This window comes from Lactuca serriola, chromosome 8 (assembly GCF_051521515.1).
Source record: "Lactuca serriola cultivar US96UC23 chromosome 8, Lser_US96UC23_V15, whole genome shotgun sequence".
NCBI classification, from domain to species: Eukaryota; Viridiplantae; Streptophyta; class Magnoliopsida; order Asterales; family Asteraceae; genus Lactuca; species Lactuca serriola.
The window spans coordinates 169,875,136-169,901,180 of NC_136415.1; the positions used below are offsets into that span (position 1 = coordinate 169,875,136).

The 26,045-nt window shown below is 34.4% G+C and overlaps 1 pseudogene; it reads right to left on the reverse strand.

Moving 5' to 3' along the window:
- Nucleotides 1-1,236: 1,236 nt before the first annotated feature.
- On the reverse strand, nucleotides 1,237-2,805 carry LOC145068943 (protein UNUSUAL FLORAL ORGANS pseudogene; annotated as a pseudogene).
- Nucleotides 2,806-26,045: the final 23,240 nt, after the last annotated feature.

Consider the following 26,045-nt stretch of genomic DNA (forward strand, 5'->3'; position numbering starts at 1 on the left):
GAGTACAAACTAATTAAAAGAGTATTATAAAGTGCTAGTAAAATGTTCTTAGTGGTTTGTTTGTTGTTGTGCATCCACACTTTAATTGCTATGAAAAACATTATTGGCTAGAAACATTTGTTGCATTTGGTGTGTATTTGTGCAATTGGTATATGTATGTGTATTTATGTATTTGGTATATGTGTATATGTAATTGTTAATTTGATAGTTTGGTAAATGACAATTAGATAGTTAGGTAATTGGCAATTTATAAGTTTATATGTTTTTATTTATTATATAATTGTAGAATCACCGATCGATGCTTAACGATCCGTTGTATAGTGCGGAATTGCGACATGAGGGAATGAGAGGAATGAAGACGATAACACGTAATATTAGTTTTATCTTTTAGACTTTGTAGTATCACATAAATTTATAAGAATTTTGTTATATATTTTGGTATATGTATGGTATTATATCACCTTTCTGTACTTAAGTGGATGTTGGTATGTAATTGTTTTTCTGCATTTTAAGTATCAGTTATCTATGTTTAATGTTATTACGTATCGATTTTTTGACACTCGAAAAGGATTGATTAAAAAAAAGCAATAGCAACAGCAACGACATTATAAGTGGCGCCAAAGGCTTCTTTGAACAACACCAACGACATATACATTAGCAACGATTTTGAGCATTAACGACGATTTATCGTCGGTAAAGGTATTAGCGGCGACTATGGTGAACAATAACGACGATTTTTGTCATCTCTATTATCTTGTTTATGTGTTCGATGGTTCAACTGGTCCAAAACGGTCTTAAAAATCAGAAAAACCAGATGATATTATAACTACATTATTATTAATTTTAACTATATAAAAAATACAAAAAATGGAAAAATAAATATTTTTAAAATTCGCAAGTTTTTATATGTTTTATAGGTTCAACCGGACCGGTTTTATCGGTTCACACAGCACAAACAATATTTGGCCTCTAAAAACCATTTTGGGACCGGTTCCTGGTTAAATCGGTTGAACTGGTCGGTCAGGTCTATTTTTCAAAACATGGCTTGGAACAAAAAGTTTAATAAAAGATCTTGCATCCTAATTAAATGAACATAATTTTGTTTTGATCGGGATGTCAAAGACTCGTATCCATAATAGATATCATTGTATTATCTTAAACTTTTTAAAGATAATAATATTGTTTTTTTTTTCATTTCACAATATTCCAACATATATTTGGTCGGAAACTGGGAATTTGCCTATAGGAATACATGGACGGATTTAATTAATATTAACATACGTTAAATATTTTTAGGCAGTGCATTGTTGATTCGCCACTAGCTAGATTCATTTCACATAATTAACCCTAAAAAGGAAACTAGCCGATACAGATAGAAAAAGGAAGCTAAAAGGGATTAATCGTAGTCAGCTGATCAAGAAGTCCAGTCACAGGCGTAACAAGTCTAGGCTCGTACACAAAGCCATTCAACTCGACGCCTCCACCGCCGCCGCTAACAAAAGGGCACGGAGGAATCCAAACCCACCTCTTCTTCCCAAAATCAAACAACAACGCCTTCTCCGGTGCCGTTCCCATAATCATCACCACCACAAACTCCCCGTTTCCAACACAAGTGAACCCTCTCCCTCCTTCCAACTCCGCAAACTGAGCATACAGCTGCTGCGGCATCCTTTCTATCTCAACCCATGTTGTCCCGCAGCTCTGCAGTGCCCACATTCTCAGACTCCTCGGCACATTAAGCTTGCTCTTCTCCACCGCCGCTAGCAACACCAGCTTCCCTCTGCTCTCAATCAGACTTGGGGATCTCAGAAACCTCCTCATAGGAGCCTGGATCTTACACCATTCATTTCGTCCCATATCGTAACCCAACACACTGAAAGGACTGTAGTTCATGCAGTAGAATTTACCTGCTGAACCTCCTTGTTGCTGGACGTACACCATCCTGCCAGACTCCAGGCTGCATAGTCTTGGAAGAGAAGAAGTGGTGCCCCAGATGGAATAAAAACCACCCAAGTCTACGTGGAAGCTTTCAGTACTCAAATTCTTGACGGCGTAAGGAGATATCATGTCGTCCCCAGCTACCATAACATCTATTGAAGTGTTTGTTATGGATAACCCTACGGAAGGAAAAAGCCTAGGCCTCAAGGTAGAAGGAAGTGGAGTCACTAGAGATGAGAAGAGGGGGTTTGAAAGGAGCAGGCCTTTCGAACCTGCTTCATCAGACACCCAACAGATGAGTCCACCAGAGGAACACGTCGGAGAAAACCCATATGGGATTAATGGGAAAACGAGACGATGCCACGAAAGCGTTTCGGGATCAAAGATGTAACCTTCCTGAGGGACAACGTTATCGGCAGCGGTGGTGTTAGTGGTTTTAAAGATGGTGGTGGTGGTGGTGGTTTTAGGTTGAGTGGTTTTTTGTTTGAAGAAGATGAAAAAGTAGGGTTTTGGGTTGATCTGAAGATACATTTGAAGGAAGGTGTGAGAGAATAAGAGAGAGTACCATCTCTTGCATACAGATCGAGCTCGGAAGAACGCAGGTGGTGGCAAGAAGGCGATGACTCGATCAACAAGACTTTGAGGGAGTCTACTCCATATCCTGCTGTCCATCCATGGAGGATTGGTGGTGAAGGTGGTAGTAGTGGCGAAAGGATAAGAAAACGGAAAGGTGGTGACATAATGGGTGTGATCAAAAACTTCCATAGGAAAGTTAAGGTTTTAGAAGCAGTTAATGTAATAGGAAAGTTAAGGTTGTTTCTAAGGGGGCCGGGGAGGGAGTGTGGTTCAAGTGTTTGATGATCTCAAATTCAGTGGAGATTATATAAAGAGAAGTTGTAGTAGTGAGAGCGAAGGATTGAAGAGGAAATGAAGACAAAAGGGTTAGGGTTTCCTCTATTTTCCGTCGTCTTCTTTGATGCATTTGTGATTATATAGGACCACCTGGACAGAAGTAAACATACAGGAGTAGAAGTGAGAAGATGGAAAAAGGAGGTTGTCAGGTGGGTGAGTCTGATGGATGCATCTATCAACACAGTGTTTTCATGTCAATGGCCGAGGAAGAAAGGACAAGTACTACAGGGGAGGAGGAAAATTGATTAGAAGATTGACACTAAACACACGTCGGCTGTAGACAACATCGTTAATATTCACTCCTTACACGCTTAATGTCAGGAGCCTAGATTTTCTTTTTTGGTGGTTAAATGTTTGTATTTGAGAGTTTTTTACGCTAATTTGATAAATATTTAACAAATATGTTGGACTTGTTATATTCATGATTTCGATAAACACCCATAAATCCGATATAAAAGAGATGCGAAAAGTAAAAACACGCAGCTAAGATTGATTGTGGTTCATTTGAAATTGAGTTATATCTACGAATGAACTAAAAATTACGATTTTGTTGATAGTGATTTCATTAGCATCAACAACTTGAGCAATAGCACAAAGTTTTAGACAAGTCGCCACTATTATCCGTCAACGTTTGGAATATTAGTGGCAACAATTGTTTTTTTTTTCTTTTTATAGTGTTTTATTTATTAAAGTTGACCTAAATCTATGAATAAGGACAAGCTTAGAAAATAACGTTGATAAAACTGGCTCATGATAGGCTAATGTCCTGTACAATGCACCCGTAGCCAGCTGCTTCCAAGCTTCGCGTAGCATTTCACCGGGAGACTTTGCCCCCATTCGCGGGCTTCGAACCCTAAGCTTGGCCTAGAAGAAATACTCAACTTCGTCAAGCGGCATTAGTCGAAGCTTTGTATTTAGGGGTGTCAAATCAGGTAATTGTGTCGTGTTTTTGTCTGACACAACAATATTTTATATAGCACGAATATGACACGACACCATGTCGTGTTTATTTTCATTAACAAGAAAATGAGTTGATTAAAACACGACACAACACGATAAACATAAAATAATATAATAGTCTCTTTAATTCATATTTAATCATATATAACATGAAAAGCAAGACAAACACGACAACGTGCTAAATCGTGTCAAAAGTTAGACACCTTAGTAAAGAAAAGATATCCTAAAACAAAAATAAAAAGAATTTGCACAAGAATAACCTAAAGAAGTCTCGTCTAAATGATTAAATCCCTAAACATGCATCGCTAACATAAAAAGCTAGTTCAGTGTAACTTGTTCATCAAAGTCAACACTATAATAAAAATGACCTATGATCATACTTTTTAAGACCTAAAAAATATGATCTTATCCTATGACTACACTTATTTTTTTTCGTCAAAAGTGTGACCGTATGTCGTGACACCATAGGTGTCTTACGGCCACATTGGAATTCATCATTTAAAAATGTGGCTATAATATACATTTTAATTACATATAACGTGAGACGGGTTGGTGTTAACCGTAGTTACTTTATATGTAATGTGGCTATTGTATACACTTTAGTCACATTTATTTATGTTTAATCGTGACGTATGATATCATTTAGTCACATAAACAAAACTTTTAAAGAAAATAATGTGACAATTGGTTGGGTATTAGTGATACATAATTATGAAAAACATGGTTGAATATTACTTATAGCAACATTTGTTTTGTAAATGATGTGGTCATTTGGTACCATTTAGTTACATTCATTTATGGTAAAGCATGACGTATAAAATCATTTAGTCACATGAACAAATAACATAACAAAAAAATATGACCATTGTTTGCTTTTCGTCATACATATTTGTTAAAACCATCACTGAATAGTATGTATAACTTTTTCTAATTCATATGGCTATTAGTTACCCTTTAGTGACATTTATGTAAGTTATACTATGACATGATATCATTTAGTCACATAAAGAAAACTCATATAGAAATGAATGCGATCATTTTTTTGCTTTTGGTGATATTAAATTGTTAAAACCATCATCGTATATAAGTTATAGCAGCACATTGTTTCTAAATTATGTGGCTATTTTTTACCTTTAGTTACATTCTTTTACGTAAAATCATGACGTATGATATCATTTAGTCACATAAAGAAAATTATAAAGGAAATAATGTGACTACTGATTGTTTTTGGTGATACTTAATTGGTAAAACCATCGTATTTTATCTATTTGGTATGACTATTTGTTACTCTTTAGCCACATTTAATTTTGTGATCATTGTTCTAATGAATATTCGGTAACATTTGTGAATGGATGACAATAATATTAAAATGTTTAATATATATTACATGAGTAACGGAAGAAAATAACATTAATCCTATATCCAAGTTAAATAATATACAAAAATATTGTAATCAAAATATACATAACATCTATACAAACATAAAATGAAATGTATGTCCTAAAATGAAAGCTACATTAATTGTTCCTCCTAGTAAACATGCTCCTTGTCTTCTGCGCCGCAGGTGGTATGTAAGATACTTTGCGCTATCTAGAGTTACATGTAATTCCTATTAGGTCAACCAACTTTTGGATAATGTCTGGATGGGTCTGATTAGAAAAATCGTTAACAACTTTGTTATGTAATTATATTTAAAATATTATGAATGCATATACAACGGTAAAAAGGTAAAGAAAAAGACTCATGTGGAGAACTAACATGAATATAGTTGATCAAAGGAGTTGATTTCCACAACAACATGCATGCAACAACCTACATAAGACAATAACACATAATCACCCATCTTAAACGTCAAATTAGAAAAATATAAGTATGATTTTTTACAAAAGTAAAGAAAAATTACCTTACTGAAGTAACCAACTTAACCGGTAAGGTACAATAAGGATGTTCTGGTTCCAAGAAGGAAAACAACAAGTTCATCAACTGAAAAGGAAATGAACTTATTAGTTATTATTACCATCATAGTAAAAAAAATTAGTCAATGCTTTCTAATTCTTGATCTCATAACCTAAAAGATAAGATACTAATAGTTTTTTTACCTCTTCTTCCTTTACCAAGGTTTTGAGTATGATATAAACTTCACAAGTAAATATATCACAAGCAATAAACAGGTACCTAGTATACAAACAAATAAAAATATTTTGGTGAATTCGATAGGTCCAATGTTCTCAAGGTTTACCATAGAAGAGAAAAGAGGGTCTAGAAGGAGAAGGGCCCAAGTGAACATTAGTGGAGTGTGTGGTTGTTGCTACCAAAGGGAAGAATTGTCTTTTTTAGTAGTATTATCCTTTTTGTTTATGCTTTAGCCACGATCTCTATTGCTGGAAATTTTTGGTGTGGGTAAATCATATTTTGTAAGGTTCTTATAAACTTGGAGAATTCCTACTCTCTCGAATATGGGGTTATCTATTTGAATTAAGCTACCTTACCCTTCTTTGAATTACTGTTACATTTCTAGCTTGGTTGTATTTTGTTGATAGTTAATCTTTCTAGGTTGCTGAGAGGTTATTAGAATTATATAAATATGAAAGAAACATATTTTCCTCAATGGTGTACCTGTTCATCACTGTGTATCGGGACCATTCCTTTGGTCTCAGTTCCAGTCGTATCAACACCACCAACAATCTAAACCACCTCACAAAACCAATATAGAGTACAATATTAAAATAAAAGAATAAAATGTATGATATTTTTTGTAAAAAAAACTACATGCCTCAAAGGCACAAACTCGTAAAATTGAAATTTTTGGAATCAGAAGAAGATGAGGGAATAAATTAAAACTAATTTTTAAATTTTCTATAAAACTGTAAATATTTTTTTAATTTAGTTTTATTAATAATATTTTTTTTATAATTTTAAAAATAATATATATGCTTTTGTTGTCATCATGAAATTTAAATCTTATATATAAATGTTTTTTTTAATAAATTTTTTTAAGTATATGTGTAAGTATGTATGTATGTGTAAATGTATTTATATATATATATATATATATATATATATATGTGTGTGTGTGTGTGTGTATGTATATGTATGTACAGTGTTCTAAAAGGCGCGCCATGACGTGAGGCGTGACTTCGCCGTTACGAAAAGCTTCATAACGTTGCTGTTAGGCGTGACACATGGCAAGGCATGATATGGCGCGCCATGGCGTGTTATGGCGCGTGTTTTTTCGTTTGAGACACAGTTTTTTGCTCTTTGTTATGTCTTTTCAAATCGGAGATACAAGTATTGTGGTTTTTGTTAACTTTTTGTTATTAGTTATTGATCTAACACTTCTAAAAAGCAGTTATATTTAATATAAATTTATATTTATGTGGTAATATAATTTTAACTTAATACAAAATCTTCGCCTTACATCACGCCTTAAAAAACGCCATAGCTCGTTAAGCTTGAGGCTTGGCCTTGCCGCCACGCCACGCCTCATGCCATTTAGAACCTTGTGTATGTATACACGTGTGTACATAAGTCCTAAGCTATACTTCATAAGTTGTAAGTCATATGATATACACCCTAAGTTTAAAGGTATTACACCTAAGCCATATAACCTAAGCTTCGCATAAGCCCTAACCCATAAGCCCTCAAGATTGAGTTTGAAGGGAATAAAGATTTAAGGCAAATATTTAATAGTAAGCAAGATTCCAATAACAACATTGAACCTTTTAATCCTAAGCCCTTTCCACCTTTTGGCATCATTTGGAGGTATAAAGTTCTAATCTTGGTGGAGTTTCATTTAGATCTTGTGTTGGGTTGGTTTTTGGTTCCTTTTTGTCCCAAATGTGGTGATTCATGGACATATCATGTTCTTGACCCATTAAGTTGTCCTTTTCAGACCTTATGAGGGGTCTTAAGTCATAAATATGGGATCTAAGTGGTTCGTCTAGAGGGTTTTAATGGACTAAGATGTTGAGTTAAGCTTTTAATGGTCATGCAAAGTCATAAAGATGGAAACTTTATGAATCTAGAGGTTATTTTAGCCTTGGATCTAAAATTTGGATGTAAGGAATTATGGCATTAAGCACTTATTGGAGATTGGAAGATTTGGGCGTACACCCTGCGTACTCTGAGTATGCAGCGCGTACATGGTCAAGGCTCCCAATGGCAGTCAGCGATGGAGTACGCCCAACATACATCTGGAGTACACCCCGCGTACGTCTCTTATGTCGACTCGGCTGAGTTGACTCAGTTGACTTATGGATTTTTGACCATATTTGACCTTGGACTTTGACTTTGTTGATTAAGACTTTGTATGGTTTTGACGTTAGTGGATCCGCGAGGGGCAAGCAATGTAGTAGGGATCGGATCGCAATATTCTCAGGTTTCTTCATCTCAAGTGAGTTTTGCCTCATTGTACCGTGGGTCGAAGGCACCAATGTCGGCCCGATAGTTTTCGGTTATCTGTTAGTAGAGGAATGTCATAGGGACTGTGTATAGTCACATAGGATAGACTGAGGACTCTTCATCTATGCCCTCTTACATGTTCCTTGTTTGGTTGTGGTTATAGGGTAGGATCATATGTCCGGGTGGCTATCTCACCTCTGATTATATACGATCATGAATTTCCTAGATTGTTGCTATTTGGTATGTTGTTGTGTTGTAGTGATCGGTTAGATCTGTATTCTAGCATTGAGTATGTTGATAGGTTGTGGTGATCTGTTAAATTTGTATTATGACATTGAGTATGTTGATAGGCGGTGGTGATCTGTTAGATCTGCATTTGGGTGTCGAGTATGGTGCTACGTTGTAGTCATTTACTAAATCTGTATTCTGGTACTAAGTATATTGTTATGTTGTAGAGATATGTTAGATCGGTATCTTGGTATATAGGATGTTGCTATGCTATAGTGCACTGTTGGACTTGTATGTTATATGTACTTACTAGTTATCATCTGGTGGAGTGCCCTAGGGACTACCTGTTATGTAGGATAGCTTGAGAACTCTTAGTCTATGCTCTATTGCATGTTCCTTGTTTGGTTGTCACTCTAGATTAGGATCATCTGTTCAGGTGGCTATCTCACCTCTCTCTACTTATGGTTATGCATTTTACGGAGGAGAATTGGAAGTGAGATTGTGCGTTGTAAGAAGACTGGTAGAAGGGAGTGAGTAGTATGATTGTTGTTTTCCCGTTTTATGTGTCTGCTTTATCCTTATTTTTTTATATGTTGACATATGGTGGTGGTGGGTTGAGGCGGCCCTGCTTTGTGCGGTAGACCAAGATACCCTGTGCAGGTCGGCTGTAAGTTGAAACTACAGAGGTTTGGGTGGAGCGTTTGGGTTAAGACGATAGGCCAACAAACCCTGGTATTCCAGAGATCGTTCCAGATAGGATGAAGGCCCGGTAAGTCGTTCCAGTCATGTCGAAGGTTCCGTGAGCGTTCCCGATAGTCTGTAGGCATGTGCAACGTTCCAGTCAGGCTGAAGGCTCTGTATGCATGTTGTCGTTTGTTATGTGTATTTGGTGGTATTTTGGGGGAAACTCACTAAGCTTTATGCTTACATAGTTGTTTATGTTTTTAGGTATCATCGGTGATTGCGGGAAGGTGAAGGCGGGACTGTACACACTCATTAGCAACATTGAAGATTATGTGTTTCTATGATACTCTGTTTTTCAATAATGTAATTTGGAATAAATGGTTTTCTTAATTAATGGATTAATAAATTGGAAAGCTTTATCTTAATCAAAAAATGAAAAAAAAAATAGTTGTGAAAATGGGATGTCACATTTACTCTAACACATATGTGTGCGTATGGGGTGCGAATCAAGAATTTTATAAACAAAAATTAACGAACTCATGTGTGGGCGCGACTTGCAGACATGAATGCAACTCCGAAGTTACAGGTCCTCGCAAGCAACATTTTTGCAGAACTTTATAGTTTTGGTCCATAATATAACTTTTGTAACTGATGCATTTAATGTGAGTTAATGCATAATTAATTTATATAATTTCGAATTAATGAGTACAGTTACAAAGACTATTATAGAAAGAGACATTTGCTTCTCATTCTAATACACAAAATCGAATACTCTCTTGTCCTTCTCTCTACATACAATTTTTGGCGATTTTCATGCAAATGATCAGATCCGACAGTGCATAGTGCTTCGATTGTTGTACCCTGGGAACAAACGGTGAATTTGTTTAAGGAAATTGTGTCAAATACGAGCCTCAATCAACCCGCGTGATTATTTATTAATTTTTTATTTTGCAGATTTATTAACGAAAAACCAACAAATTTTGTTTGTTGCAAGATTAAAGCATCAATATCCCTATGATTGGAGTAGTACTCGAGGATGATACAAAGAGAAGAATGTTGGATAAATTTATAAGTTATGGAAATATGAGGTTATCATATGCATCAAACACCCAAAATAAATGTATGTTGATTGTTTTTGGTAGAGTTTATCGAAAGAATGTATTTTTGAAAAGTGGAAGATGTTTGGATATTGAAAAGAAGGGCCTATATATAAAATTGATTCATATACAACAATTTTTTTTTTCCATACATAACAATAATATGTATATATTTTATTTTATTTATTTTTTTTTTTTTTGCAATCCCTTCAAAACATAAGGTGTGTAAATATGAGTTGGGATAATGACTTAGGAGGATAATAACGTTTCCCGTTTGTCCATATTAGGTCCCTAACGTATTTTTTGTGTGTATTACACCATTAAGGTTGTTATAACCGTTTAGATATAATCCCTTTTACTGGTTTTTCCTGTTAAAATGACTGTTTGTAAACGGTTAGAATAACCTTAATGGTATAATACACACAAAAAATACGTAGGGACCTAAAATGGACAAACAGGAAACGTTATTACTCTCCTAAGATTTTTAGTATTTATTATTTTGAATATATATTTTTAAGACTTTTAGTATTTATTTTTATATGTGTATTTCATATAAAGTTGTTGAAATTAAAAAGAATAAAAAGTAGAAAGGTTTGGATTAGATTGGATTGGATTTTGTAACCACATCATCCAGTTAACCTCTAGCAAAACAAAACCTCTAGCAAAGAGCTAGAGAGAAGAACAAATTAAGGTCGAATTGGATTTTGTAACCACATCACGGATATATGAAAACACAGGAAGGTCCAAATGAAGCCAATGCCCAACCCGACTCCAAACCTGATCAGCAACCGAAAACTACAACAATAAATGTTTCACACTTTCTTGAGAATTATGACACACATGACACAATAAGGAATCTATCACCACCCCCCTTTCCACCAATTTAGTTGTTACCGAAATGCGATCCAAAAGCACACATCATAAAAAATGTTAATTTTAATAGAGACAAAACGGTTCCACCTAGTAGGCATACTACCCATAGGAAGCCTCATATCATTAACCCAATTTTGTGCTGATTTAACACTAAAGATACCCGATGATTCAAGCTCCCAAGAAAATTCCATCCCCCGAATCTCATTATTCATTTACTCGAGCATCTTGATTAAAGGCAAAAGCAAAGAGCCTCCCGAACCGCTCCCTAAGAGAAATATCAAAGCACCAAACATCCTTCTAAAACCTCGTTTGAGTCCCATCCCCCACCACTCTATACATGGAATTAGAAGGAATACAACCATTCTCATGGAGATGATTAATGGATCATACAATCTTTTGCCAAACACCCCCTCCAGTTCCTATTCTCGAATCGTCCGAAAAACCACCACCTTCCCCATGACAAAGTTTGACAATTTTAACCCAAAGAGCTCCCTTGTCATTAAGAAACCGCCACTTCCATTTATAAAGAAGGCCGATGTTAAAAACATCCAAACTACCAACCCCAAGACCTACAAGTTTCTTATTTAAAAAGTAAAAATTTACTATAGGGGTTTATAGTTTCATACGGGGATAATGACTTAGGAGGGTAATAACGTTTCTCGTTTGTCCATATTAGGTCCCTAACGTATTTTTTGTGTGTATTACACCATTAAGGTTGTTATAACTGTTTATAAATAATCCCTTTTACCGGTTTTTTCCTGTTAAAAGTACTATTTATAAACGGTTATAATAACTTTAATAATATAATACGCACAAAAAATACGTTAAGGGATCCAAAATGAACAAAGAGAAAATGTTATTCTCTTTAAGTTATTATCTCATATGAGTTCTCACCGTAAAGGGTAACATGTATATGCCCAAGGGATGAAGAAAGTAAACATGAAAAGGAAGTCAAAAGAGAGAGAATCGAGTAATTGGAAAGTACGGATGCGAATCTAACGAGTGAATTTGCAAAATCTGAAGCCAAAAACTTTATTCCAAAAAAGGATGTTTCTTCATGGATGCAACTTCCTTCTTCTTTCCATATTTTAGACAAACCACTTTATCCATTATTACTCGATGTAAATGCAAACCACCACCCCCTAAGATTTTAATAACATTAACATTTTTACCATATTTCACATATGACTACTTTCAACCAATATGTATGATCAACGATGAACAATAAAGGTAGTTATTTGGCCTTTTTTTTCATCCACAGTAACAACAATGATACGGAACGTAAGCATATTTTATAATTTTCATCAACGATAACAAAAAAAAAGATTAAGACTATAACGTGATTTTAAATATAATGGATTGATTGACTTCACAATCAAGTTAATGCTATTTATCATATCTAATTTTTTTTTTTCTTTCTAGTGCCATCATCGTTAGAAAAATGCAATCTCTAGATTATTTTTAGATAGAACTGGAGAAGGAATATTTACGTAAATAGGCACTACTAAATCTTTTATATATATCAGCTTCACAAAAAAACATAACTCAGTATTATTAGTAGCAATAATAACTGATTGTGGTGTTGTGGTGTTAGAATCTTAATTATTGTTATTTTATTATTATCCTCTCTAATAAATAAATGTTTTTTTTACACATGTTACTTTTTCCTTCATTTTGATCCATGTCATCTTTGTGGGAGTTTTAAAATTTTTATTTTCCACTTATCATTTTTTAGGAATTTCCGTTTTCTTAAAATAAATTTTCATAAAGTTGTAATGGATTCTATAAGGAAATAAAATCATCCTATTAATTTGATAATAAATTCTCATAAATACTCCAAACGATTTAATTTCTTTTGCAAATATTTTAAAATATTATATTTTGTTGTGTAAAGTATTAGTTTATAAAATATTTCATGTTTATATATTGATATTAAATTTTTATTTTTAATAAACTCGTGTAATACACGAGTCTCACACCTAGCTATTGTATATAAGACAAAGGATATGATCATTATTGTTCTTTATTCAGAAAATAGATAGAAATTTATGAAATGAATATAAAAAAATATATAAGAGAGAAAATTAAGACCTCCCTTGTATATAATGGGAGATGGGGCATGGGCATTAGGTGATAATTGTGTGGTAGATGGGCATGGGGAGATGATATGAAACGAGAGATTTTATGTTGTACGACTTAGCATATCTACTGTTGCATTTGTTTGTCAGCGACAGCCACCCTTTGTAAACTCTCAAATCAGTTGCTTTTTCAATTATTATTATTATTATTATTTCTCTGAAAATATACTAATATAATCAAATACACTTTTACCATTGTTTTCCTTAATAAATTAATACAAAACATCTAAGGTCGACATTCAATATCATAATTTATCATGGTTCGAATCTTTTTATTTTTTGTTCACTATCAAAATCCACTTACTATACATACTTTTATGGCATAGTTTGAACATATATCTCAAGAATGTACTCAAGAGGTATTGTTTAACCAATCATATGAATAATTTTATAATAATAGTCAGAAAAATTACAAAAATATCACTGTGGTTCTCAAAACTCACAAAATAAATCCCTGCTATTTTTTTTATTTAATGGTCATTGTGGTTTGCAAAACTTGCATGGATGATCATTTTTACTAACTCCATTAATATTCAACTGTAGGGACTGAATTCATAAGAGCATTTTCGTCTTTTCAAGCATAGATTGAATTCGTACTAGTGGATAGGGATTTAATTCGTAAGGACATTTTCGTCTTTTCAAGAATAAAGGAACAAAATTCATGATATTTGGTAAACCACAATCACTTTGTAATTCATCTAAAAATAATGTAAATGCTAAAAAGATTAAGGGAGGAGGATTCCAAATTAGGACATCCCCTTCTCTCCCTAATCAATCTATGTCTTATGCCACTAACCTAGAGCAAAACTTGGTTTATAATTCTAAAAATTAAATTATATTATCTAAAAACGTAAAAAGGATAAATAAAAAAATAAATTACAATTTCTTTTACATAAAACTTTTTTTTAATAAAACAAAATTTACTTTCACGTATCGTAGAAAAAATGAATTTTTACAATTAGTTTATCTGTTTTTTTTTTCACGTATTTATATTACATAAAATAATTTTTTTATGTATTTAATAAATAAGTTTCTGTATAATGTTTTATTATGTTGTTATAATCTTAAAATACACTTTTACCTTATGTTAACGTCTTTAATTGGTTTAAAGCAAAACTACAAGTAATTTTTTTTATGTAAAAACATTAAAAACGTGATAACATAATGTAAAAATGTGTTTTAGGATCAAAGTAAAACATCATATAATTTTTACGTAAAACAAACTAAAGACGTTAACATAACGTAAAAATGTGTTTTCGTGTAATACGTTATCACGTTAACGTTTCTTTGTAAACAAAATATTTACATATTCGCTTTAAATCAACTAAAGACATTAAGATAACGTAAAAGTATATTTTTGGATTATAACAACATAATAACATATTATACAAAAATGTATTTTTTTTAAATACATAAAAAACATATTTCACATAAAATAAATATATTTAAAAAAAACTTTTTTTTTCCTTTTTGTAGGAATACGTTTTTGTATGATATGTTATTACATTTTTTTATATATATTTAAAAGTATATTTTCGGATTATAACAATGTAATAACATTTTATTCGGAAACGTATTTTTTAAATATATAAAAAAAAGATATTTTACATAAAATAAATATAAAAAAAGGTATGTAAAAGAAAAAAAAAACTTATTTTTATATGAAAATCTAAAAATATGTTTTAGGATCATAGCAATGTAATAACATATTATACGAAAACGTATTTTTTAAAATACATCAAAAAAAAAATTTTACGTAAAAAAAAATTGTTTGTAATTTTGATTTTACAATGCGCTAAAAATATATTTTGTTTTACTAAAAAAAAGTGCTTTTTTTTTTAAATATGTTTTTTGTTTTTGTTTTTTTATTTTTTTATTATTAACTAGTGAAGTTTTCTTATGTTGTGGGGGTTGGAAGTCATCATTGATTACCAACTAATCATTTTCCTTAAATAAAGAATAGTCAACATCACACAAGTAATTTGAACTATGTGGGCACGAAGAATGACATCTTGCCTATGGAGTGGGATTCAAAGGAAAGTTATCCTAACAATGAGACCAGGGAAGACTACTTCTTATGTATCCAAATAGCACCTCTACTATTTTCACCTTTGTGAACAACCATCACCGTATCACCATAGAAGACACCAAACGGAATTAGACCTGCAACAAACAAAGAGAAAACGAAACCCAGAAGCAAAATGTGAAATCTTATCGTGATGTAGACTAAGAATCTATTTCTATATACAACATTCTAAAACAAATCATACACACAGAGTAAAAAAACGGAGTAAAAGAACTCCCAAAAAACAAACACGACAACAAAATAACAGAAATTATTGTTTCAACTTCTAGCTCTTTGTAGTTCATCCAATTCCTAATATTTTTAGGACAGCATGTACCATTCGAGGTGATTCACGAGTCATTTTTTATTTGCTTGTGATATCGATGGTGTTCTGGATTAAAAAAAAACACGTGTCATCAAGTGGGACGCCACTTGATTAAAAAAAGACAAAACTTCAAAAATGGTCCCTGTGGTTTTCGAAAATATCAAGTTTAGTCCCTAATTTACAAAAACCTCACGGATTGTCCCTGTGGTTTCAAAACTTTTAACATTTGGTCCTTCCGGCTCAATCCGTTACTATTTAGCTGTTAAGTAAAGGGTATTTTTGTCATTTCACTACCCAGTGACCATTTATGGAGTTTTCTATTATTTTTTTAAAAAAAATGAAATTTAATCTCTCTCTCTCTCTCTCTCTCTCTTATTAGCATCGGTCACATCTCTCTCTTTCTCTCTCTCTCTCTCTTATTAGCTTCGGTCAGCTCTCACACACACATGGACACAAATCGATAACTTATCGTCTACCACAAATTTTAGGATTAGGGTTTTTGTTTTTGTTAATTTGGGGGTTTTAGTAATTTAGTATCAGTAGCAGATTGATCGACCTAAGTTAGTAGGTAAGGTGTTTGTGGAAATTACTCTATTAGAGTAGAAGTTTTTTTCAGTGTTATTTTGATTTGTTTGTAATATAGTTTAACATTCAGATAAAGTGGCGAATATAAGTTTGGGAATGGCGGAGGATGACTCGGGAACGTAAATACATCTCCCAGCTAACATTGATTGGGAGATGCTTGATAAATCAAAGTTCTTCTTCCTAGGCGCTGCTTTATTCTCGGTTGTGTTACTGTGAAAATGGGGTTTTTTAGAGGCAAAAGCAGTTGCCATTACGAATGTTGTAGCTGGGTTAAGTGCATCTATGGCTGCTCAAATGGTTTGAACACCAATTGATGTTTTGAGTCAGAGACTAATGGTTCAAGGTGGATATGGTTCAAGGTGGATATGGTGCACAGATTAGATACAATGGTGGAATTGAGGCATTTAGGAAGATCATTCAAACTGATGGTGTTTGACGGTTATACAGAGAGTTTGGGATTTCAATCTTGACATATGCTCCATCAAATGGAGTATGGTGGGTGGCTTACTCCATGGCCCATCAAGTTGTTTGGGTGGGGTTTGTTGTTACTATTTGAAGAAAGAAAGGAATAGTTGTGGCGGTGATGGTGGGTTTACACCAGATTCTAAGGCGATGGTGGCGGTGCAGGCGGCAAGTGTCGCCACGACTAGTGGGTTTTCGGCAGTGGATTCAATTTGAGTTGGGGATTCAAATCCAAGGGTGATCGGCAGTGGATTCATTTACTAGATTCTTAATCTGGGTTTTGATTTTGGCTCAGCTGTTGGATGATTGGATGCTTTGTCGGATATACAAGAAGAATTTAAGTGCACAGAAACACATTTCCGATCGTGCTCCGACCGCCAAACAGAGCCATGGCTCTTCTTCGTCTTCCTAGGCGTTGCTTTATTCTCGGTTGTGTTACTGTGAAAATGGGGTTTTTAGAGGCAAAAGCAGTTGCCATTGCGAATGTTGTAGCTGGGTTAAGTGCATCTATGGCTGCTCAAATGGTTTGAACACCAATTGATGTTTTGAGTCAGAGACTAATGGTTCAAGGTGGATATGGTGCACAGATTAGATACAATGGTGGAATTGAGGCATTTAGGAAGATCATTCAAACTGATGGTGTTTGACGGTTATACAGAGAGTTTGGGATTTCAATCCTGACATATGCTCCATCAAATGGAGTATGGTGGGTGGCTTACTCCATGGCCCATCGAGTTGTTTGGGTGGGGTTTGTTGTTACTATTTGAAGAAAGAAGGGAATAGTTGCGGCGGTGGTGGTGGGTTTACACCAGATTCTAAGGCGATGGTGGCGGTGCAGGCGGCAAGTGTCGCCACGACTAGTGGGTTTTCGGCAGTGGATTCAATTTGAGTTGGGGATTCAAATCCAAGGGTGATCGACAGTGGATTCATTTACTAGATTCTTAATCTGGGTTTTGATTTTGGCTCAGCTGTTGGATGATTGGATGCTTTGTCAGATATACAAGAAGAATTTAAGTGCACAGAAACACATTTCCGATTGTGCACCGACCGCCAAACAGAGCCTTGGTTCTTCTTCATCTTCCTAGGCGCTGCTTTATTCTCGGTTGTGTTACTGTGAAAATGGGGTTTTTAGAGGCAAAAGCAGTTGCCATTGCGAATGTTGTAGCTGGGTTAAGTGCATCTATGGCTGCTCAAATGGTTTGAACACCAATTGATGTTTTGAGTCAGAGACTAATGGTTCAAGGTGGATATGGTGCACAGATTAGATACAATGGTGGAATTGAGGCATTTAGGAAGATCATTCAAACTGATGGTGTTTGATGGTTATACAGAGATTTTGGGATTTCAATCCTGACATATGCTCCATCAAATGGAGTATGGTGGGTGGCTTACTCCATGGCCCATCGAGTTGTTTGGGTGGGGTTTGCTGTTACTATTTGAAGAAAGAAAGGAATAGTTGCGGTGGTGGTGGTGGGTTTACACCAGATTCTAAGGCGATGGTGGCGGTGCAGGCGGCAAGTGTCGCCACGACTAGTGGGTTTTCGGTAGTGGATTCAATTTGAGTTGGGGATTCAAATCCAAGGGTGATCGGAAGTGGATTCATTTACTATATTCTTAATCTGGGTTTTGGTTTTGGCTCAGCTATTGGATGATTGGATGCTTTGTCGGATATACAAGAAGAATTTAAGTGCACAGAAACACATTTCCGATTGTGCTCCGACCGCCAAACAGAGCCATGGCTCTTCTTCATCTTCAGATCGTTTGGTCTGTGTGGTGTGGATATGTTTTGGTTGTTTACTATTCTTTCTAGATTTGTTTATAGTAACAGATCGATCATGTGGGTTTTGTTTTGTTTATATGGATTTATTCATTTCTTCATCCAGAAAGTTGTATGTTTGCTTAATGATTTGGTTTTATTCTTTCATTTCGTTTCTTATTTATTTGAATTTTGTGTTTAACAATCCAGTGCAAGGTGAATCGAGGCAGAAAGAAACAATCTGGTATGGAGTTTAAAGCTTCGTAGTTTACACACACGCATACACACACACACACACAGAGAGGTGGGACCCTTTAATATTAAATAATTATATATATATATATATATATATATATATATATATATATATATATATATATTTTAAATAAGGTAAAACTTCATAAATGGTCCCTGTGAAAGTGAAATGAAGGAATTGCCTTTCACTTAACGGCCAAAAGCTAACGGAGTTAGCGAAAAAGACAATTTGTTAAAAGTTTTGAAACCACAGGACCATCTGTGAGGTTTTTTGAAATTGAGACTAAACATGATATTTTCGAAAACCATAGGGAACATTTTTGAAGTTTTGTCTTAAAAAAATGTATGTTTAAGATGGTTTCATGCACCTTGTAATCATAAAGTTATCACCCGTCAAGAAACTTCAAAAGTTGGTGGGTGGTTATAAAATTATTTATTAAAAATATTTTAACTTGTTTAAGATGGTTTCATCCACGTTCTAATCTCCTCTCCTATTCTAATAAAAGAATAGTTTTAATCTCCTTTTGACATGTGTCATCCTATTAGGTCTCTTAATTAATGCATATTTTATTCTTTTTTTGACATGTGTCACCCTATTAGGCCTCCTAATTAATGCATGCCACTTGTCAACCTATTAATTCTCCATTTTAAATTTTAAATTTTAAATTTACCACTCTAATTAAATTAAATTAATAACATTAGAATAAAATTAATAAAATTATAAGATGATATAATTTCACGTATTTATTTAAATTAACGATTATAATTTTATATAACTAAAAAATATCTCTTAATTAATAATATATTTAAAATAATTGATTAATAATTTTGAGTTGTCACTATAAAAGTTTAATTAATTTTTTAACCGTGGTTCCCACGGGTTATAAACTAGTCTTTTTATAAGCTGCTAAACATTGTATATGTATCGTAGACATAAAGTTCTTTTCCTTTTAACGTTTCTAAATTATATGCATATTATAATTAAATAAAAAGTTATTGAGTAAATTACGCCGAATTGTAATTCATGTAGTCAGAAGATATGTTTAATTCTTATTTTTTAAAATTATCCATTATTTATATTAATTTTAATCAATCGATATAAACTTACACACAACACATCTATCTTTGTAAATTAATAATATTTTTGTAAATTTTTTATTAATCTTTACGATTTAGAATTATCAATAGTATTTTTTTTTCTCAACCGTGGTTTCCACAGGTTATAACCTACTTCATACAATCATCCATTGTAAAATCTTACCCACCTGCATTGTCTAATGTATTTCCATTTGACTAAAGCAATATGCTTTGGAACATGAATTTGGTTGACTTTGTAGTGTGTCTGCAAGTCCCACAACAACACTTCCCCTTCAACTTCGTCTCAGTAGTCGACCCAACACGAGTAATGAAACCACTCTTCACCTTGACGTTGTAAAACTTGGAAAATAGAGAAAATTTAAAAAGATGAAAAACAGTAACATAACATGAATTTATGAGATTACTTATTTAGGAATAACTCCTCTACTTCTGTTAATCTTATTATCCACCCAAAATTCATCAACATTTCTAGCCTTAATAATAATAATAATAATAATAATAATAAATGATAATACAGAGAAGAAAATAATAGCAACTTACATTTTCATTGTAACAGGTAATCATATCACCACAGCAAAGTAAGTTGTCTACACGAAACTCTTTTTCTGCTGTTGTATAGTTTAAGTCATTCACCATATTAAGGTCGTTGATTGTAAAACCTTAAGTTTTGTTGAACAAACTTTTCCGAAAAAATAAAATCTATTCATTATGTGTTTGTGGGTTGGGTAACGGAGAAAAAAGAGGTCCCTTAGCATAATCCATCACGTTATTGTGCTTACCTGTGTTTCTGGTTGGATCCAGAACAGTCGGGTATATCACCCTCTTTCAACTTTGCACCAACAACAATATGTCGACCTAATAAGTCAGCATTAAGCTAATTACACACTATAACCATCACTTAATTGTATAGTTCCATAAATAACCCTGGGGCTTGAACCAAATATTACTAACTTGCAAGCCTTTCAATTAAATATGACCTTGTACATGCATTCCAAACTTGAGTAGAAGCACCGGCAATATGGTCATGGTCAACTAAACTAATTACAACATGTTCATTATTAATAACGAATCAGAAAACATCATGATTAAAACATATATACTGACATAATCATAAAGTTTTGTAAAATATAGATAATGATGTGATACAATTGATGAAAACATAAAATTAATACTTATTAGTTATCATATGTAAAATGATTCAAAAGATATCCAATTACAATAAGAATATACTAAAAACAACTACTATTAGATCATAGTAAAAATAAGAAAAATTCAGTAGTAAGGACTTAAGAATGATGACTTCAAGAAAATAAAGTAAACAAAAGGCTTATTGGAAATTACATATGGTTGATATATTGCCAAAGTCCAAACATGGATTTCACTTTCTTTATAAATGCATTGACATCAGCTGTAGTTAATAGAAAACAAAACATCTTTCAGTTTTTTGATTTTCTTCTCACAACAGAAAGTAGAATGATCATAAAAATAGTGAAAAAGTAGTCGTTAAAAAGTAAGTGAGCCAAAAACTAAGCATACCTTAATAACATATTGCAGGAAAAAAAACATTCAGAATCATGGTTGAAGCATTTTATCAAGCAATTGGTGTGTATCATGATATTTTATTTTAAATCTCAATATCAAGACGAAAAGGATTGATGGTCTGATTGCTTGCCTTTTGGTGTTCTTGAGTTCTTCTTAGAACAGATTTCAGGTGAGTAAATTTCCCTGATATTCCAGCCATGAACAATAAATCAGTTGCTTTCCACTTAGTGGGAATGCTATAACACCCGGATCTTGGTATGTTCACTTTTTCCCTTCATTTATTTAAGTTGAATTTTTTAGCCCTTGAAGCTGGTACGTGGGCGTACCACTTGGTACACTTAGCATATTGGCTAGGGATGGATCGGGACACCGGGTGCGTACGCTCGGCGTATGCGTGATTTTTAGAAACCATAAAGTGGGGTGTTGCACCCTATATAATCATCCTTAACATTTAGGGCTGGCCTCATTTCTTGTCCCTAAACCTCCAAAAAACCCTAATCGTCCCCTTAGCCTCTATTCTTGCATTTTGAGCTCTAGAAGACAAATTTGTGTTGATTTGGTCCATCTTTTAAGAACCTTGAAGAGAGTGAAGTTCATAGCTTGGTGGGAGACTTGAGATCCAAAACACTTCATCACATTGCAAGCTTCCTAAGGTATCAAGTTCAAATCTTGACTTGTCAATGTCTAGTTTTCCTTATGGGTTGATTTGGCACACTTTTGGTCCCTTTTGCATGGATTGATGGGTTGGGACGATTTGAAGGGATCATTTCATTAGATCTGACCTTGTTAGAGGCTTCCTTGGTATAAAGGTGCCAACTTTATGTGATATCAGTCATCATTCATGCATTAAGCCATTTATTAAGTCAATTCTAAGCTTAATAGCTTCATTTAGCCGTGCATGAACGTAAAGTTAGCAACTTTACGTGTTATTCCAGCTCAAGGAAGTCAGATCTATGTTTTGGGGCTTTATCTTAAAGTATTAAGAGCTTAATGGGAAATATGGCTTAGCAAGCAAGTACGTTGGGCATACAAATCAATACGTGCAACGTACAAGCCTCAATGCGAGTACGCTTAGCGTAAATTTGGGTATGCCCCTTGTACTGAGTCGGTGGGCTTTATGATTTTGGGCTTCAAGTTCCGACCACCTTTTTAGGCTTGGATGTTGGGGCCCTATTTGGGCCACCTGAGTGTTTATGTTTTGGGCCAAGTGAAGGATTGGACTCTAAAGTACGTCCATGTAGGAGTTGGGCCAAATTTGGAAAGTTGGGCTAATTATGGGCCTTGGATGATTATTTAGCGACTGAGCCTTTTTACATCATCGATTTAGGCCTAGGTCTTAGCCCAATTAAGTAAAGGGTAAATTGGCCATTTACCCTAATTATTGATGTTAGCTTAAATTATAATCCAAGTATTAATTGGAAGATTATTATGTTGTAATAGTGTGGGGATTTCAGTGACCCAGCATTCAGAGATTTTCCGTGGGATTCAGTTGTGTGAGGTGAGTTTTCCTCATTATACTTGTGGGTCGAAGGCACCAATGGCAGCCCATTGGATTGATATCCTATTATGCATGCTTTTATGCTGTTGAGATATGTAGATCGGTATCCTTGTATAGAGTATGTTGTCTGTTATTGTTGGATAAGGTGTCTAAGTCCATAACTATTTCGGGTCAGTACTTGACCCGACCCGGCATGGTCCATTTGGGTTGCATGGCACCATGCAATTGGATAGACTAAATGTGAGTAATAACACTTGGAGATTATTAATATATTATAAGTTCTAATATATTAATAATATTATTTGATTAGTTTGATCAAGAATTAATTTAGAATTAATTAAGTGATCAAAGGATAACTAATTAAATATATGGGTTGATTATGTAAATCATTCATATCTTGTATAGTGGGCTAAGAGGCTCCATGGATTATCAAGTTGGGTTCCACCCATAGGATGCTCCATGGGAGTTACAAACCCATGGGTCATGGAAATGAAGAGTCATGACACATTAGGGTTTACATGGTGTAACCCTAGATGTGTCAACACTATATAAGAGTCCCATTCTCCACAAAATCGGATACACATAAGAAACTAGAGGGCTTGGCCGATTTTAAGAAGTGTGTATTCTCTCAAAAGTCTTTCCAAGAGCATTTGGTGTTGTGTGAAGCATTTGAGGCATCACACTTGGGGTGCTAGGCTCACAAGGTTTCAAGGAACATAAGCAACAACAAGGTAAGTTATTCTATCTTTCATTCAAGTTAAAATTGTTCCCCATGTATGCTAGATAGGAATATAACCTTGGAAATTCAACTTTGCATGATAATTAGACAAACATAGATCCAAGGTTATTAGGATTGCATGTACACTTAGGAAGTGTTAGAATGCTCAAAACCCATCAGTGGTATCAGAGCCTAGGCTTGTTTGTTTGTTATTTGTGCTAAAAAGTTGAAGAAAGTCGAAAAACTTGTTGTCTGACTGTTGGACTCGTCGAGTCCATGGGGGGACTCGTCGAGTTCACTTGTATCTTCAACCTACTCGTCGAGTAGGTTAATGCACTCGGCGAGTAGGGTCGACAGAGTGCAGATTTTCGACTTTAGTTGTTGGAAATGGATTAGAAACATTACCCTAAACTGTTTTGGTACTTGAAAACTTGTTTTAGTTGGTGTAATGTCTTGCTAATTCATTTACAACAACTAGTTATCAAAATTACAAAGTTTTAAGTGTAGTTTTGATTCATGAAAGTGCTTATGTTCATATTCTTGATCTTATGATGTTTAGATGATCATAGGAATTATTTGTAACCTATGTGGTAGTTTAATTCTTGATCATAATGTGTTTTAATGGAGTCCATAACTTGTCCTCAAGTTATGGAAAACCAAAAGTCACTTGAGTTAAAAACCATTAAAAGAACACAAGAGTTAGAAAAATGAAGAGTCTTCATTTTATTACTCTATTAAACTCATAAGTTACAAGAAATGAAAAGTTTTGAAAGTTTACAAAACTTGCCCTCAAGTTTTGGAACAAGTAAAGTCAAGTTAAAACTTTAGTTCCAACCCTTAGAATTTTAAAAGTTAAAATTCAACCCTTATACTTATATTATTATGATTTAATAATTATATATATGTGTATAAGAACAAAATCGTCTTACCGCTAGTACGCCTCATTCACGAAACCGGTCTATAAGGTGGGTATGAGGTTGTTGCCTATAAAATGGCAACTTAATGGGTGTCCACTCTCACCCACCGCTTGCTTGACCGGTGGAGGGTCGTTAGCCGAACGGGTAAGACAAGGACTTATAAATTCTCATTAAAAGTATGATGAATATTATAAAGTAACTAAATGTTTTATTAAAATTCCCAATCTTAGTTACTTTAGGAAAAATGTGAATAAGGTGCTAATCCATGAAATTACACTTTACACTTTGTGTAAGTCGTTGGTGGAGCGTGTGTGGTTAACCGGCACACTAACTTGGACTTAACAAGGTAGGTAAAGGGTGACTTAAGGTTTATTATAGTATCGGTGGAGCGTGTGTGGTTTACCGGCACATCGATTGAATGATAAACTTTAAGGGTACCAAGTGATTTGCATGGTTACTTCACACCTCGTTTTGTGATCCTCGGTATCCCAGTCACAAAACTTGGAGGGCACACTCGAGATTGAAACATGCCTTTGAAAAGTTCATTGAATCTCAAAGAATCTAGGAATTTCTAAGAACCAATCAAAAACCTAATATCTAATATTTCGGTTTTCGTGGTGGAAATTGGTGAATCGTCATTCACCTACCTTTCAAATATGTTATAGCTTGGATTACGGCATACCTCTTCCAAGTTATAATATATTGTGATTGGATCCTAGCCTTAATATTACATTTGGGTGTTTTATTAAGGACTCTCCTAATATCTAAACTAATCTTGTCCATTTCTTTCAAATGTCTTCAAACAATGCTGCTTCTAGCTCTAACCCTAATAGCTCCTTTACCCTTATGAACTTGTGTGGGAAAGTCACTTTTGATGGATCCAACTTCAATGAGTGGATCAGAAACATCAGGATGATTACCCGCTACGAGGACAAAGAATATGTCCTTGACAAGGAGCTTAAGGAGATTGATGAGACCACTGCAACTCCTCAGGAGATCGCTGACTTTAAGGCACATGAAAGGGATGCTACGAAAGTGGCATGCATCATGATGGCCACGATGACAGCGGAACTCCAAAAGTCTTATGAGGATTTCTACCCTTATGAAATGCACCAGGATTTGATGGAAAGATACCATCAAAGTGCACGACAAGAGAGGTATGAAATCATCTGCTCCATGATAACAGCCATGATGAAGGACGGGGAATCCGTCACGAGCCACATGCAAAAAATGCAAAGGTATGTGGATCGTTTGCTGAAGCTTAATTTGAACTTCCCTGAGGAGCTTGCAATAGATATCATTTTGCACTCCTTACCATCGTGCTATGATCAATTCCGCATGACATATCACATGAATAAGGAAGAGGTCACACTCAGCAAACTTCAGGGACTTCTCAAGACCGCAGAAACAGGACTTAAGGGGAAGTCGGTTGTTAACACTCCTACTCCAAACTCTACTCCGGTTTTGGCAATCGGGAAAAGTCAAGGGAAGAAAAGAAAGAGCTCTTCGAAGGGTACCAAGGCTCGGACCCTTGATGGCTCTTCTTCAAGTGGAACCAAGAAAGGTTTCATCATTCCTTCTTCTGACCCAAAA